The 15,883-nt window shown below is 34.0% G+C and overlaps 1 long non-coding RNA gene across 5 annotated transcripts in view; it reads right to left on the minus strand.

Annotated features, from left to right (window-relative positions):
- LOC144225862 (uncharacterized) overlaps nt 1–15,883 on the minus strand; it is a 207,766-nt gene that overhangs the window by 119,339 nt on the left and 72,544 nt on the right. For 4 of the 5 annotated variants that reach the window (XR_013333442.1, XR_013333438.1, XR_013333439.1 and 1 more), the window contains exon 4: nt 1,385–1,432. This is a non-coding gene — a long non-coding RNA (uncharacterized LOC144225862). Of the gene's footprint in view, nt 1–1,384; nt 1,433–12,613; nt 12,695–15,883 lie in introns of all 5 variants that reach the window. The other variant, XR_013333441.1, reaches the window with a different exon arrangement.

The following is a 15,883-nucleotide window of genomic DNA, read 5'->3' on the forward strand; positions in this document are numbered from 1 at the left end:
TAAGTTTCTAGTTATTCTAAAAATGAAAAGGAAGTATATGTGTTGGAATATTATTAGCACAATTGTGTATCCTTTCCTACAAAAATCTAACAAAAGAAGTACATTAGCATGTCTTCATTACTTTAAAAATTAAAGCTTTTAATTTTGAGAGAGAATGTGAGTGAGGGCTGGGAAGGAGAGAATCCCAGGCAGGCTCCAAGCTGTCAGTGCATAGCTCACCATGTGGCTTGATCTCACCAACCACAATCAAGATCTCACCTGAGCCAGAATCAAGAGCTGGACACTTAACCAACTGAGCCACCCAAGTGTCCAGGTATTTCCTCATGTTTTATTGAAATTATTTACTACTCTAAGTATTTTCTATAGCAAAAGACATGTGAGAGTTAATGAGCTCTGTAGGTTCTCCTGGTATCTCATAGGGCTATTATAAAATGAATAAATTTGAGAACACTAAAAACTTTATAATTTAAAATAAAAAGAATACTTCCATTAAATACGGGATTCAGAATTAAGAAACAATATGATAAAATATACTCATTATTTGTGGCACTTTGCCAAGGGACCAAATAATCAACCAAACAGAAGTAGGTTTACTAGGAAGCTCATGAAATTAACTTTGTGCCTTCTTCTTTCACGAGCTATTTCTAAGGCTTCCTTTTATCCATTCTATATAAATGTCATACTTTAATTTTTGCCTTTGCTACAGGAGGGTTGCCAAATATTATGATTTTTCAGGATCCAAGATTGAGTCCACCCTTGCATTTTTAGATACATTCTTAGGGTTGAAAGAAAAGAACAAAGTACATTCCTCTCTGTCTCCATTCTGATAGCTCTTATTCTAGGGACCCCATTAAAATTTTCCTTCTTCAAAATGGAAAACAGTATTTTGTAAATGCATACAATCAAACCAGAATAAGAGGGAGGCAAGTTCTTTCAGAAAGGGATGAATTTCTCATTATTTTAATCGTGTGCCATCATTTCAGCCCTGCAAAGCTGAGGTTATAACAACACCAGTGAGAGTTACAAGGGAAGCGTCAGATGGGCTGAGGTCCTGTAACCAACCTGCGGTGAGACGCTCATCTCGGAGGGAATTCTGCCTTTGTGCTTCTGTAAATTCCACTGCAGCCTGCCTGAGGCGACATGTCATATGCATTTGTCAACCTGTTTCTAAAGGCTAGATTAGTAACTGTAAAAAGATGATACTACATGCCGTTAGGGTCTCTGTTATAACAGTATGACTTGGGAATGCTGAAGGTTTTAGCTGCATCCTGGGTAAGTCGCACCAACCCTCCATTCTAGCAAATTTCTATTATGCTTTGGCCCTGACCACTCCTTATTTTCAATCCTAGGAGAACATGCATATTTAAATACAGTAAAAATCTACCTTAGAAAGAGAGTTGCAGTGGAGCTAGGTGAAGTAGAGATGACCCACCTGGAAAGTAAAAACAGAAACAAAAAACTACTGCTGAAAATACAAATATGTAAAAGCTTAAGTTTAGCCTTTTAGTTTTTTTTAAACAGGAAAGCAGCCACTATAATAAACATTTCTCTAAAAGGAAGGTATACAAGAAGATGATTAGCTTTGGGATTCGAATTTTAAATTGTCTAAAACATAAAGTTGATCGGGTTCAGTAAATGTTTCCATCTCAATCCATATTATAATCTATGTGATTAGTGAAAAAGAACTGCTTGCAGCTCAAAAAGAAACAAAAGTTACCAGGTCATATGAATAATTCGCTTCTACAATTCCAAATGGTTTAAAATGTGATTTCAATCATTTAGCTATTTGCATTTTTATGCATGGCCATATACATAAAAACTTATACACTTAAATAAATGTTTAGTTAGCAGAATTTGAGTATTCCTTCTGATGGTCTGTTCTAGACTTGCCATCTGCTACCTGCTTTCCTGCCTCCTACATCCTCTTTAATAAAGGGGCTTGATTTCTACAACTGAACTTTTGAAGCACTGGGACTCACTTTGACAATGAGAAAGTCATTTACATTTTAGGAGCTTCTCTTTTCTCATCTATAAAATGAAAGACTTATGTTACTTATGAGAACATGTACTTCTGTGATTTTATGAACTATCAGTAAAAAAGAAATCTTCAACTTTAGCTAATGTAGTACAGCAACTATTTAGTATTTGTGGAAAAGATGATCTCTGTAAGAGCAATTTTAGGTCATCTACCTTGTCCTCCAATATTTCAGCCCTTTGTCCCTTTTGTGTGTGTTTTGCCACTTCTGAGGGAAAGAAAGAGAAGAAGAAAGTAGAAGAGGAAGAAGAAAGAAGGAAAAAAGTGAAGATAATGGAGAGTCAGTGGAGGTAAAAGAGGGAGAAACGACCTTGCCATTTTAGTATTATTAAATACTCTATAGTTTAAAAATATGATATTACTATTCAACTCAATCTGGGCATAAGACAATCATGAGAAAAAAGATCCTGAGTTGAGAAATCAAACTGAAACATAATTTTGATAGGACCTTAAAAAGCCAATGAAAAAATATACAAAATCATCTAATTGTAATGAAGGTTTTTTTGAGAAATAGTTTCTAGAACTAATTTTAATAATAGATGACCTTATTTATATATTTCTCCTCCTCTTCTTGCTGAAACTCCAGTTTGGATGAGAAAATTGGCATTCAGTCAAATTGACATGAAGTAATCCCTTTGATTTTAGATCACACACACACACACACACACACACACACAGAAACTTGTTTATTTCTGTTTATTCTCATATGTCCTCTCTTTCTTGTATAAATACATGACTATAATTACCATAGTAATTATCATCTCAAAATATAGTTTTCTGTCTCTCCCACTAGTTGATAAATTTTTGAAAATAAGAGACTATTTTACCTAGTTGTCTGTGCTAGTAAATATAATTTGTTTTTAATGGTTCTTGAGTAAATGAATTAATAGACTAATAGCCATTTTGAAATAACAATACAAATTGCTAGCATTAAATTTAGATTATCAGGTTAGTGAGATTAATAAAAGTACATGTTTGGTAATATATTGTCTCCATTTGAAGTTATTTTACATCTCCACAAATTTGTGGGTGGAAGTAAAAGTATATTTGGAGTGCCATATTTTGTTAGAGTTATTTTTAAAATGAAACTATGTATCTTCATTCTTACTAATAATTTTTAAGGTGTTATCCCTAACTTTACAGAGAAAACTAATATCTTAAGAAAATGTATACAAATAGAACGTGGTATGTTTTCCTTATAGTTTTGTAATGAATTCTTAAATGAAAAAGTGCCAAAAATATTCCTTGAGAAAAAAATTCTTTTCTCAAGAAAAGGAGACAATAGATATAATTTACAATATGTATAAAACTTTACAGTATTATAAAATCAGAATTCACACATGTAATTACCCAAAAGTTTTTCTTCTGCATTACAGAAACATTACATTATCGTGTATATGCCTCTTATTGTTTCAGTGTACTGAAGACAGCTCTTTTACATACACTACAGAGAGTAAGAGATGTGTAGAAAATAGCAAAGCTAATGGCTCAAATGGAAATCGAATTATTAAGAAATTTGTTCTATTACTCTCTTGCTCTTTCAAGAGGATACATGCAATGATTACAGAAAACAAAGGCTCTTCAAGTTGTGATATAGAGTGTTATTTATGGATCCTTGATTCATCACTGACATGGAATTCCAGAGTCTAATTTTTGAAATATTAAGGGATGTTTTCCCCCAGTTAATTAAATTCATCTTATTTTCTTACTTTTATCTCCCATTCACTTATTTTCCTTTGTAAATTCTTTAAGAGAAAAATAAAAATATCTGCTTACAGTTTCCTTGAAATGAAATTACAACCTCAGATTATAAATGTGCATACTGCCTGCTAACTTTTACAAGATCTTCAATAGAAATAGGTCTGTTAGATTTCAAGGAAGATATTTGGCCGTGCATTTCCATTAAGTAAGTTAGAGTCCAGAACACTAATTTTCTTTTTGAATCATTCATTCTCAAAAAGTAAACTAGTAAAAGCAATATTATTTTAGCTTTCAAATGCAAGTCAGTCTCACTCTGCTATTCTCCTACTACTTCTCTTCTGCAATAATAAAAAAAATCCTTTTAAAAGGCACCTCACTTCCAAAAGCAAACTAAAATTGCAATATTAAAGATCTGAAGACTTCTTTTAAAGACTTCACTTATAGTATGTTACTTTTCTTTTGGTGGATATTAGAGGCCTACGGAAACTCTAAACTACTTGCCATTAATTTTCTCAAAAGAAAAAATGATCACTAAACTTTTTTGTCATTTGGGTTTTAAAAAAGTGCACAAGTATTTATAGACATTTTGGTCTTTTTGATTTTTTGAAAGTGGAACAAAGCATAGAATCCAGCTCCTAGCCAGTAACTGGCCCCTCAAAGAAGATTAATATTGTAATTGAATAAATAAAATATCAAGTAAACATCTCACTATGCTTATCTTCCACACCAAGACTGTTGGCTGTATATATTTATTTATTTGCTTATTTATTTTTAGTTTTCTATCTTTATTGAGATATAATTGACATATGACAATGTTTAAGATTAAGATGTATAACAAGTGGATGTGATACACTTATCTCCTGCAAAATGAAATCTGCCATAGTGCCAGCTCACACCCCCATCACTTATGTAATTACTATTTCTTTCTTCTGGTGATATTTCATATATATTTTCTCAACTTTCAAGTATATATTCTTAACTTTCAATTATATAATACAGTAGTATGATGTGTAATCACCATGTGTACATTATTTGTTCTTTTATAAGTTTTTACTTAAATTCGAGTTAGTTTACACTGTAGTATTAGGTGTTTCAGGTGTTCCAGGTGTACACTATAATGATGTACACTGTAATGATTCAACACTTCAATACAAACCCTGGTGTTCATCACAAGTACATTCCTTAAGTCCCATTATCTATTTGATCTATCCTCCACCAACCTCCATTCTGGTAACCAACAGTTTGTTGGCTTTAATATACCTTCTTTTCAGAAAAAAATACTCTAAATTTGGAACTCTTATAGCAAATGGTGTGATTTGGTTTCTAATGTGCCATTTCTTTTGCCTACTTCTTTCTGCCTACTCCTTCAGTTAGTAGGTGTACAAAGATCAATAAGGGGAAAGAAAAAACCCATTTATATTCTGTCTATAAAAAATAGCTATTCTTATGTCTCTAGAAGGATCTAGAGGAAAGTTTTCTAGTAATAAGTCAGGTCAATATAGTATGTATGCAATTTTTATAATTAAATTGATATTTGTGATATTTAATGATAGTGATGTTTTATGGCAATTGTAACATACACTTTTCCTTAGTGTTCATTCAGTGGGAAAGGAAGGTTTAGAAAGACACGAAGCAAGAATACTTAATTGCTTGAAATACTGAGGTACTTCAGGAAAGATGGGAGTTCCATTTATTACTATCAATGACACTATCTTTGTAGTTTGCTCCTTGTTGCTTTATGTTGATTTGCATCACATAGAAATCCCCCTCTCAGACAGAATCTGTTCTCTGCCTCACCACCTGTCAAGAAGATTTCCACTGCATTTACCTTCTGTAAGGGCCAAGGAGTCTCTTTCCTCAGAGAGGACTTGTTATTTATTAGAGTATGGTTGGTCGCTGCCTTGTCATTTGAAGCCTGGATGTTAGAAGTTATTTTTGTCCAAGAATACATTCACATAAGTTCAAGGGAAAAATATCTTTCAGAGGAAGAAACATCTAACCCTACACAAAGATTTAGATACATTATCTAAGACTATTCTTCCCTCTCTTTCAATGATCCTCAAGACACATTACTTTCCAACCTCTATTCCTGGGGTTGCACTCAATAAGTCCATGAGGTCTTTTTTTCCCCTATTTGTTTTGTGAGGCATGGCATAGGTCTTTTCAAAAAAAAAAAAAAAGTCCTCTATTGGAATATTTCCTCTTTCCAATTTCTTTTGCTAGATATATTCCTTCTATTCTCTCATTGTGAAAATAGTGTGGTAAATACTGAATTCTGTAAATTGACCCTGTCTTTCCATTTATCTCTTAGTTTGTGAAAATTTTATTTTACCTTATCTTCTAAAATTTCATTTCACCAAATTTAACTATATTATTTTAAATTTCCATAAGCTTATCATATTCTAGTTGTTCCTTGTTAAAAATAATATTTATACTTCCATGGCTACAGGATCTTTTTTATCTCTATGAGAACATTATAGTTTTTGAGTTTTTATTGAATTTGATCTTTCTTAATGTGTGTTTGCATTAAATCCTTATTCAAATGACTAGAGATTCTTGGGGACCCATTCTTTTCCAATGAATAAGAGTTATTTTCAGAGCAATTTTAGATTAACAGCAAAACTGAACAGAAAGTAGAGAGTTTATTGTCCTCACACATGCACAGCACCCCCAGTATCAACATACAGCGCCAGAGTGGCACTTGTGTTACATCAATGTGCCTATATACATACAAAACACAGTTCTAAATTATTAGAAGCTCTGTGTGGGTATAGACTGGTGGGCTTAATGCATAATAACTGAACAGCTGTGGTTTTCATTGGAGATAGCAAAATGCTAGTTCTATATGTCTTTTCTACAGCACAGTTCTGTTTTTCTAGAAAAGTATCTTTCTCGGCTATCAATACAAGCAGTTGTGTTTTGTGACTGTGTGGGAAAGGGGTCTGCCAGAGGTTCTCACCATTTGTTATGTAGACAAAGGGAGCATACCTGAAGGCAATAAATCCAGTGTCATCCTAATCTAGCTGAATCCAGATGGAGTTAGCTGAAACACAGTAGCTGAGCTTTTGGTTCTGGTTTGTTTTGTAGCATTTTTACTATAATAACTGATGATTCTACTTGTATGCAGTGAGATTAATGACTCCCCAAGATATAAGCTCTTAATCCCTGGAATCTGTAAATGTTACTTTATATTGAAAAAGGGTCTAGGTGGATAGAATTAAGTTAAAAATCTTGAAATTTTTGTAAATCTCAAGAATCTTGAGATTTTATACTTATACTAGGTAGGTATAAATGCCATTACATGTGTGCTTATGAGAGAGGGGCAAAGGAATATTATATACAAAAGAAAAGGATAAGGTCATTTAATGGGGAGGCAGAGATTTTAATGATAAGACCACAAGCCAAGGAATGTTAGCAGTTACCAAACACTGGAACAATCAAGAAACAGATTCTGCCCTAGACCCTCTGGAGAAAGCCTGGTTCTACTAAACCCTGATTTCAGCCTAGTGATGCTTACTGATTTTAGACCTCTGGCTTTCAGAAATATTGAATAAATTAATGTTTTGGTAAGCCATCAAACCTGTGATAATTTACAAGAGAAGCCATAGTTGAGTGAAATTTGATTAATTTTTCTTTGGATTTCTGTATCCTATTTGCCTTGATTTCTCTTCCATTTCCATTATGCTTGGTAAGTACTTGTGATATCTTAATGTAATATTCTACATTGGATATGCTCTGGTTGTTCTGAATAATTTTTAAACTTCTTTAGTTCCATCCTCCCCTCAAAAATGAAGTTTTCTGGGGTGCTTGGGTGGCTCAGTTGTGTAAGCGTCCGACTTCGACTCAGGTCACAATCTCACTGTTTCTGAGTTTGAGTCCCACATCAGGTTCTGTGCTGACAGCTCAGAGCCTGGAGCCTGTTTCAGATTCCGCGTCTCCTTTCCCCACTCGCACTTTGTCTCTCTCTCTCTCAAAAATAAGTAAAAAATTTAAAAAAATGATGTCTTTTTATGTTATATTCTTTCAGGTCCTGGTGTTAGTTGATGGCTAATGTTTTTACAAAACTTCCATATTAATTATAGTTGCTAAGTTCTCTGCACGTGACCATATTGTTCCCTTTAATTTATTACTATACTATAAAATCCCTCCAAAATATATGGGTTTAAAACTATATTTTCTTTCATTTTATCTCTCACACATTTTATTTCATTTTGTCTCTCACCACTTGTGAAGACACAAGAATGAATATTCCAGTGAGTAAGGTAAAAGATACTCCTTTGCTTTTTTATGACTCTGTCTATGAAGTCATGGAACCTCATTTCAGCAGAATTCTGTTGGTTATAAGCAGGGTCTGAAATTTGGAAGAGTTTGTTGGGAGATGGTTCTCCATGTCTCTTGCATTTCTGTCCATCCTCTGAAAAAGAAGCACTGACATCTTTGTTTCAATGATTTTTTTCAAGAATGTTTGTATAGCAGTGAGCTTCGGATGAAAGATGCAGTGTCTCCCTTTGAGACAGAGGGCACATATGTTTCCTGTTAATGGCAATAAAGATAATGTCTAGGCAGATTAGGCAGGTCTGTTAGTAGTGTCCTCATAAGACTAGGGAGGCGGAGAGTGTTCCTAAGTTTGGGTTATTCCCATGTGAATTAAAACCACAGTGTGTGCAGCGTCTATCTAGACCACTCAGTATCATTCATTTATATTTTGAATAAATAAGATGAACCGATACCACCATGAACTTCATGCTTCTACTGCTTACAGTGCCACGGGTAATAAAGTCCTTGGTCTCTTTCTTAGAAATGTTTTCTGTGGTGCCTGGGTGGCTCAGTCAGTTAAGCGTCTGACTTCGGCTCAGGTCGTGATCTCACAGTTTGTGGGTTTGAGCCCCACATCGAGCCTGTGTTGACAGCCAGCTCAGAGCCTGGAGCCTGTTTCAGATTCTGTGTCTCCCTCTCTCCCTGACCCTCCCCTGGTCACGTTGCCTCTCTCTCAGAAATAAATAAAAAACATAAAAAAAAAAAAAAAAAAAAGAAATGTTGTTTTCTTCCAGCATCTATGAAATTGCAACAGAGACTAACCTGTTAACTTGAAAGTTCGTAAAATCTCAGACTCTTCATAGTCCTTGATAGAACTCATTGCGTGGTTCCAGCTCAAGACATCTCAACTATTTGCAGTCACATAGTGACTTAAAACTTAGGGGTGATGCTGGAGATCTTACTCTACCTTCATACTATCCTAAGGTTTCTCTATGTGCGTCTCACAACTGATAGTTGAGCTTATTCACAGCATAACAGCACCAGGGCAGTCAGACTGATTACATGGCAGCTGAAGACACAAGAATGAATATTCCAGTGAGTAAGGTAAAAGATGCTCCATTGCTTTTTTATGACTCTGTCTATGAAGTCATGGAGTCTCATTTCAGCAGAATTCTTTTGGTTATAAGCAGATCACAGGCCCATCTGGATTCAAAGCGAGAGGAAAGAAAACCTCTGTGTATGGGAAAGTGGCACAATGCATGAAAAACATGTGGGACCAGAGCTACTATTATGGTTATTTTTTGGAAAATACAATCTATTATAGTGGGATAAGCATGGATGGAACCTAGAAACATCACAAAAGTTGTATATTTTTTATACGAGTTACATAAGCTCTGTATATCTTAGTTCCATAAATACTATCATACTATTCACCATGAATTCAAGAAGTCAGCTAATATTATAATTATTTTAGGACCAGAGCTACTATTATGGTTATTTTTTGGAAAATACAATCTATTATAGTGGGATAAGCATGGATGGAACCTAGAAACATCACAAAAGTTGTATATTTTTTATACGAGTTACATAAGCTCTGTATATCTTAGTTCCATAAATACTATCATACTATTCACCATGAATTCAAGAAGTCAGCTAATATTATAATTATTTTAAAAATAATTTATTATACTTTGAATGTTTTTCTATGTGGAGCTCCCTTTTTGGTTCTTTTTCCTTCAAAAACCGGTTGTTTTAATCTTCCTAGACTCTAAGCTCTGTCTCCTTCTCTTGAAATACTATCTAACTTAAATTCATTGCTGTATTTATCTAAATCACTTAAAAAATGCACTAAAATGCACTATCTATATTTCGAACTACTTCTAAAACCTTAAAACTTTTTTAAAGAGAATTTTAAAAATATGATCGAATTTATAGTAAGGGCTCATTGTTAAAGAAATGGTGCAGTAACTGTCCTTCTGGACCTCTCTATCTCCTAAAGACCTTCCAGAAATGGCTATGGCTTCATAAGGAATGGTGAGATGGTTCTTATGTGTCAATTAGGGTTGGCCATAGCACACAGTTACTGAATCAAATACCAATCTAAGTGCTGCTGTGAAGGTATGTTATAGATGTGGTTAACAATCACAATCAGTTGTTTAAGTAAAAGAGATTAGCCTTTTCTAATGTCTGGGCCAATCAGATGAATCCAATTAGTTTGGTCTTAAGGATAAAAACTGAGGTTTCCTGGAAAGGAAGAAATTTTTTCTCAAGACTACCAAAAATACCGCTTGAATTTCCATCCTGCCAGTCTTCCATACAGATTTCAGATTTTACTGGCTAGTTCTCACAATCAAGTGAACAATGCCTCCTCTCTCATTCTCTCTCTCTCTCTTCCTCTTGCTGTGTAACAACCAATTGTATAGATATAATAGGTATATAAATATATATTCACATATATACATAATATTCACATATATATGTACAATTCATTGTTTTTCTCTGAAAACTCTGATACAGTGGTCTAAAAATATTGATTCAAGTAAATGACAGAGACAATTTGGACCCTTTAATCACAACATCTACTATCTATTGAGAATTTCTCTGAATTGTATGTTTGATATATTACATTAGTTCACACCACAATGAGAATCTAGACATTTTATCTCAATGTACAAATGAGAAAGCAGTGGTTGAGTAGAGCTAAGCAACTTGCTGTGGTCACTTAGGAAATGAAAGCCAGGGCTGCGACTTGATATCCTGCCTTTCAACTCCAGAGCACATTGCTGTCACTCAGTCATGTAACAAGTAGCTTTAGTATTTTTCCTAAAACATCACTATATTATTTGTTTCATATCTGAAGAATTTGCTCAGTTCTTGGTAAACCAAATAATGAAGCACTTTTCAGTGAAGACTGGAAAACTAGCTGCCAATTTGTTCTGGGTACTTTAATTACTTTCCTACTTTTAGGACAACTTCATTTATTTATTTATTTATTTATTTATTTATTTATTTATTTATTTATTTATGAGAGAGACAGAGAGAGAGAGGGTGCATGAGCGAGTGAGGAGCAGAGAGAAAGGGAGAGAGAGAATCCCACAGGGGGCAGAGAGGGAGACAGAGAGAATCCTGAAGGAAGGCTAGAGTTCACCCAATGGGGGGGCACAGGCTCATGAACTGTGAGACCATGACCTGAGCTGAGGTCAGAAGTTTAAATGACTGAGGCACCCAAGTACCCTTAGGGCAACTTTTTATATTGATAAAACATAAATTATTAGAGTAAAAGAATTTTAATGACATATCCCTGGGTAGAAATTTATTATCAAATCAAACATGATGTCAGAATACTTGCACTAAAAACACTGATGCTCTTCTATTTTTTTAAGGAAAAACACTGACATAAAATTTAACTTCCAGTTCCTCATTACAGAAATAAAATATATATGAATTACTGAAATATTGCAAAATAGAGTATATAATGAAGGAAAAATAAACTAACCATAATTTGACTATTCAGATATAATCACACAATAGTTTTTTATGTAACTTCCAAAAACTCTAGGTATATAATGACAATTTATACTGTATTTAACATTTGTAAGTTGTTTTTCACTTTCTACATAATAAGCCAAAATTCCATGTTATTAAATATAATTTTAAAAATTTCTTAGTTTGTTTTTGAGAGAGAGGGAGAGAGAAAGGGCAGAGAGAGTGGGACAGAGGATTTGAATCAGGCTGTGTGTTAACAGCAGAGAGCCAGATGTGGGGCTCGAACTCTTGAACTGCAAGATCATGACCTGAGCTAAAGTCAGATGCTGAACCAACTGAGCCACACAGGTGCCCCTGAATATTATTTTTAATGGCTAAAGTTTATAAATCATAATTTATTTACATAGATGCTTACATTGGGCACTTAGTTGAATGTAGAAGCACTATATTGCAAATAAAAACACTTGATATCTTTTACCCATATATATCTTTATTCATTTCTAATGACTTCTTTGGGAAAGTATCCTGAAATGAACATTTATTGTTCAACAATTATGAACTTAATTTTAAGCTCATATATTTATTGCCCTCCAGTTGTTTTATAAAATTTACTAGCCTTCTAGCATAGTTTTTAAAAAATACTACTTTTTTGAGAATATCAGATGTTTAAATTACTATCATCATTCTCAAAATTCTTAGTCCTGGGGGCACCTGGGTAGCTCAGTTGGTTAAGGGTCTGACTCTGATTTCAGCTCAGGTCATGAACTCATGGTTCATGAGATCAAGCCCTGTGTCAGGCTCTGTGCTGACATTGTGGAGCCTCCTTGGGATTGTCTCTCTCTCCCTTTCTCTCTGTCCTCCCCCACTGCTTGCAGGCTCCGTCTCCCTCAAAAATAAACTAATTAATTAAAACATTCTTAATTCTGAATTTTGCTTTATTAAATTATGTACAAGGAAATAGTAAAACTTTCTATAAATTCCTCATATAATTAAGTAATAAAATCAAGTACTGAGCCTATATTTTATGCTATGCCCTCTGTAACACAGATTTAATATATAATATTCTTGTTTGCACTGTTTCATAATAGCAGTGAAACAAACTTTTATTATCCTGAGAGAGGGAATATGACTTACACAAAGTCACACAGGTATTAAGAAGTGAAGAAGGACTTCTGCTTCAATAAATGGAACACAAGGACTGGGTTGGTTTTCCTTCTGCAACAACCAGAAAATAGACAAAATATATGAAAAGATGGTTTTCAGGACACTGGACATCAGGAAAATATTGTGATCTCTGAAAGAAGGAAAGTAAAGGATGTGACCACTAAAACTGCCCCAGATTATGGCTTTCATTGACTACACCAAACGTGATGTAGGGAGGGGCCCCAGGCAGAGCACAGAATTCCAGAAAGAGAAAGAGAAAGACAAAACTGAGTCCAGGGATACCAAGGCAACTAGTGTATGAAGGACAGATCCAGAAAGAAGACAGCTGCACATAGAGATAACTAACCCTAAAGATTTGTAAAAGGTGTCCAAAAAGTACTAATCAGTGTGTATGTATGAAGAAATAAGACAGGGAAAGACCATCAAATAGATTAGAGGGAATTATACATGATGTTTTCCAGTAAGAATAGAATACTCATAATTCAAAGAATATTACTCAGAAGTATTTTGCATAAGTAGGGAGAAAAATTTCTGCTTGACTCCATTAACCAAATCTTAAAAATCCACATCCAAGTGTATCACTATTTCTAAGCAACTTAACTGTGTCCCTTAAGAAATCTCAAAATTTTTACAGGAATACAAAGGTATCCAGGGCCCAGAGAGGTTAAATTCATAATGCCTCACAGTCAATAAATTATTACCGGACATATGAAAAAAACAGAAAAAAAAATAACCCATTATGAGGAGGAAATTCAATCAATGTAGTGACTCAGAACTAGGACAAATATAACAATTAGAAAATATAGACATAAAATGCTATGATAACTGTTTTAAACATGTTTACACATATAAGTAGAGATAAGCAAGATATAAAAAGATCCAAACTGACTTTAGATACTAAAAATACAGGGGCAACTGTGTGGCTCAGTTGGTTAACCATTTGACTGTTGATTTCAGCTCAGGTCATGATCTCAAGGTTTATGAGATTGAGCCCTGAGATGGGCACAGTAGAGTCTAAATGGATTCTCCCTCTCCCTCTCTCTTTGTCCTTCTCTAACTTATGTGCATACGTTCACTCTCTCTCTCTCCCTCTCTCCCTCTCTCAAAATAAATAAATAAACTTATAAAAAAGAAATGAAAAGTACAATGTCTGAGATGAAATATACACTGAATATAACTAGTAGCAGATTAGACATGACATGATAAAGGAACTTAAACACCTAGTAGGATAAATATCAAATATGGAACAAAAAGAGAAAAAAAAAAGTTTTAAAAAGTGAACAGAGTATAACATGCATGTAATTGGAGTTCCCAAGGGAGAAGAGAAAGTGGTGAGAAAGAAAAATACTGAAAGAGTAACGTTGAAATTTGCCAAATTTGCTGACAAAAATAAACCTCAGATTCGAGAAGATAAATGAACCCGAACAAGGAAATATAAAATCGCTAAACCAAAGCATACCATATGCAAACTGCTTGGAATCAGAAATAAGGACATAATCTTAGTAGTATCCAAAGAGGGAGAAAAGTTGCATACACAGTAACAAAGAAAATGATTCCAGCAGATTTCTCATTAGAAATAACACAAACGAAAAGATTGTAGGGCAACATCTTCAAATTACTGAAAACAAACAACAGCAAAGCAAAACAAAACCTCTCAACACAGAATTCTATACAAATATTAAATATTTCTCAAAAAAATAAGAAAGCCAGTGGCGCCTGGGTGGCTCGGTCAGTTAAGCGTCTGACTTCAGCTCAGGTCATGATGTCCTGGTTCGAAGGTTCAAGCCCCGCGTGGGGCTCTGTGCTGACAGCTAGCTCAGAGCCTAGAGCCTGTTTCAGATTCTCTGTCTCCCTCTCTCTCCAACCCTCCCCTGCTCACGTTCTCTCTCTCTTTCTCTCTTTCTCTATCAGAAATAAAACATTAAAAAATTTTAAAAAAAATGAAAGCCAGACAAATACAGTAGAAGGAAAAAAAAAAACAAAAAAAGAAAGAAAACAAAAGCCCTGGAGACTAATATCTCTCATGAATGTAGATACAAAAATCCTCAACAGAAATTTAGTAAATCAATCCACGAATATATAAAAATACTTAACTTCACAACAAGGATGAGTAGAATTTACTCTATTAATGAAAGACTGGTTCAGCATTCAGCAATCTGAAATATCAGTGTAATCCACAATAGCAAGGGCTTAAAAAAGAAACTGATCAATTGACATAATATGGTAAATTAAGACATAAAAAGGATTTTACAAAATCCAATACCATTTATGACAAAAAAGAATCTCAGCACACTAGGAAGAGAGAACCTCTTTAATCTAATAAAGAATGTCTCCAAAAAATCTCCAGTCAATATCATATTTAATAGTGAAAGTCTACTGTTTTCACTTAAGGTTGGATACAAGCAAAGATATTCTTTCTTACCACTCTTTATAACAAGTCTATTGGAATTTCTAACATGAACAGTTAGACAAAAAGAAGAAATAAAGGGCATTCAGGTAGGAAAAAAAAAGATGATGTAATTTGCAGTTGTGTATGTAGAAANACAAATTGTTTTAATGCATACTAATGAGAATCATATGGATACTGAGGTTTAAAACACAATATCATCTAAAATTTCTTCAAAGAAAATAGTCTTGGGAGTACTACACATGCCTGAAAGTATTCACTACAAGTAGATATGCCCTATAAGAAAATTTAAAAGGAGCCCCTCAGATAGAAGGAAAATAATACCAACTAGAAATTTGAGTATACATAGAGTAACTAATNCATAGAATCCGAAATAGGCTCTAGGCTCTGAGCTGGCTGTCAGCTCAGAGATTGACGCAGGGCTCAAACCCACAAACCGTGAGATCATGACCTGAGCTGAACCAACAGAGCCACCCAGGCACCCAAAAAAATCACATCTTTTAAACATAACTATTTAAATAAAAATAACATTGTTTCGTAAGCATTTACAACATGTAATTAGATATATAAGAGTGACACTTGAAAGACAGCTAGTGGAGAAATTAGCATTAATTTTAAGATATTTATACTTTATATGAAGTGGTATATATCATTTGAAGGTAAAAAGTGATGTTTAGAATATATACTGTAAGCCCTAAAGTAATCACTAAAATAAAAAAATGCAACAAATAGTTATATAGTTAGTATGGCATAAGAAAAGAAAACCATGCTCAACATATAAAAAGGTAGGAAAAGAGGGGAACAAAACGGAGGGGATAAATAAAAAACCAATA

The sequence above is a fragment of the Crocuta crocuta genome, unplaced genomic scaffold (genome assembly GCF_008692635.1).
Source record: "Crocuta crocuta isolate KB4526 unplaced genomic scaffold, BGI_CrCroc_1.0 scaffold131, whole genome shotgun sequence".
In the NCBI taxonomy this organism is placed as follows: domain Eukaryota; kingdom Metazoa; phylum Chordata; class Mammalia; order Carnivora; family Hyaenidae; genus Crocuta; species Crocuta crocuta.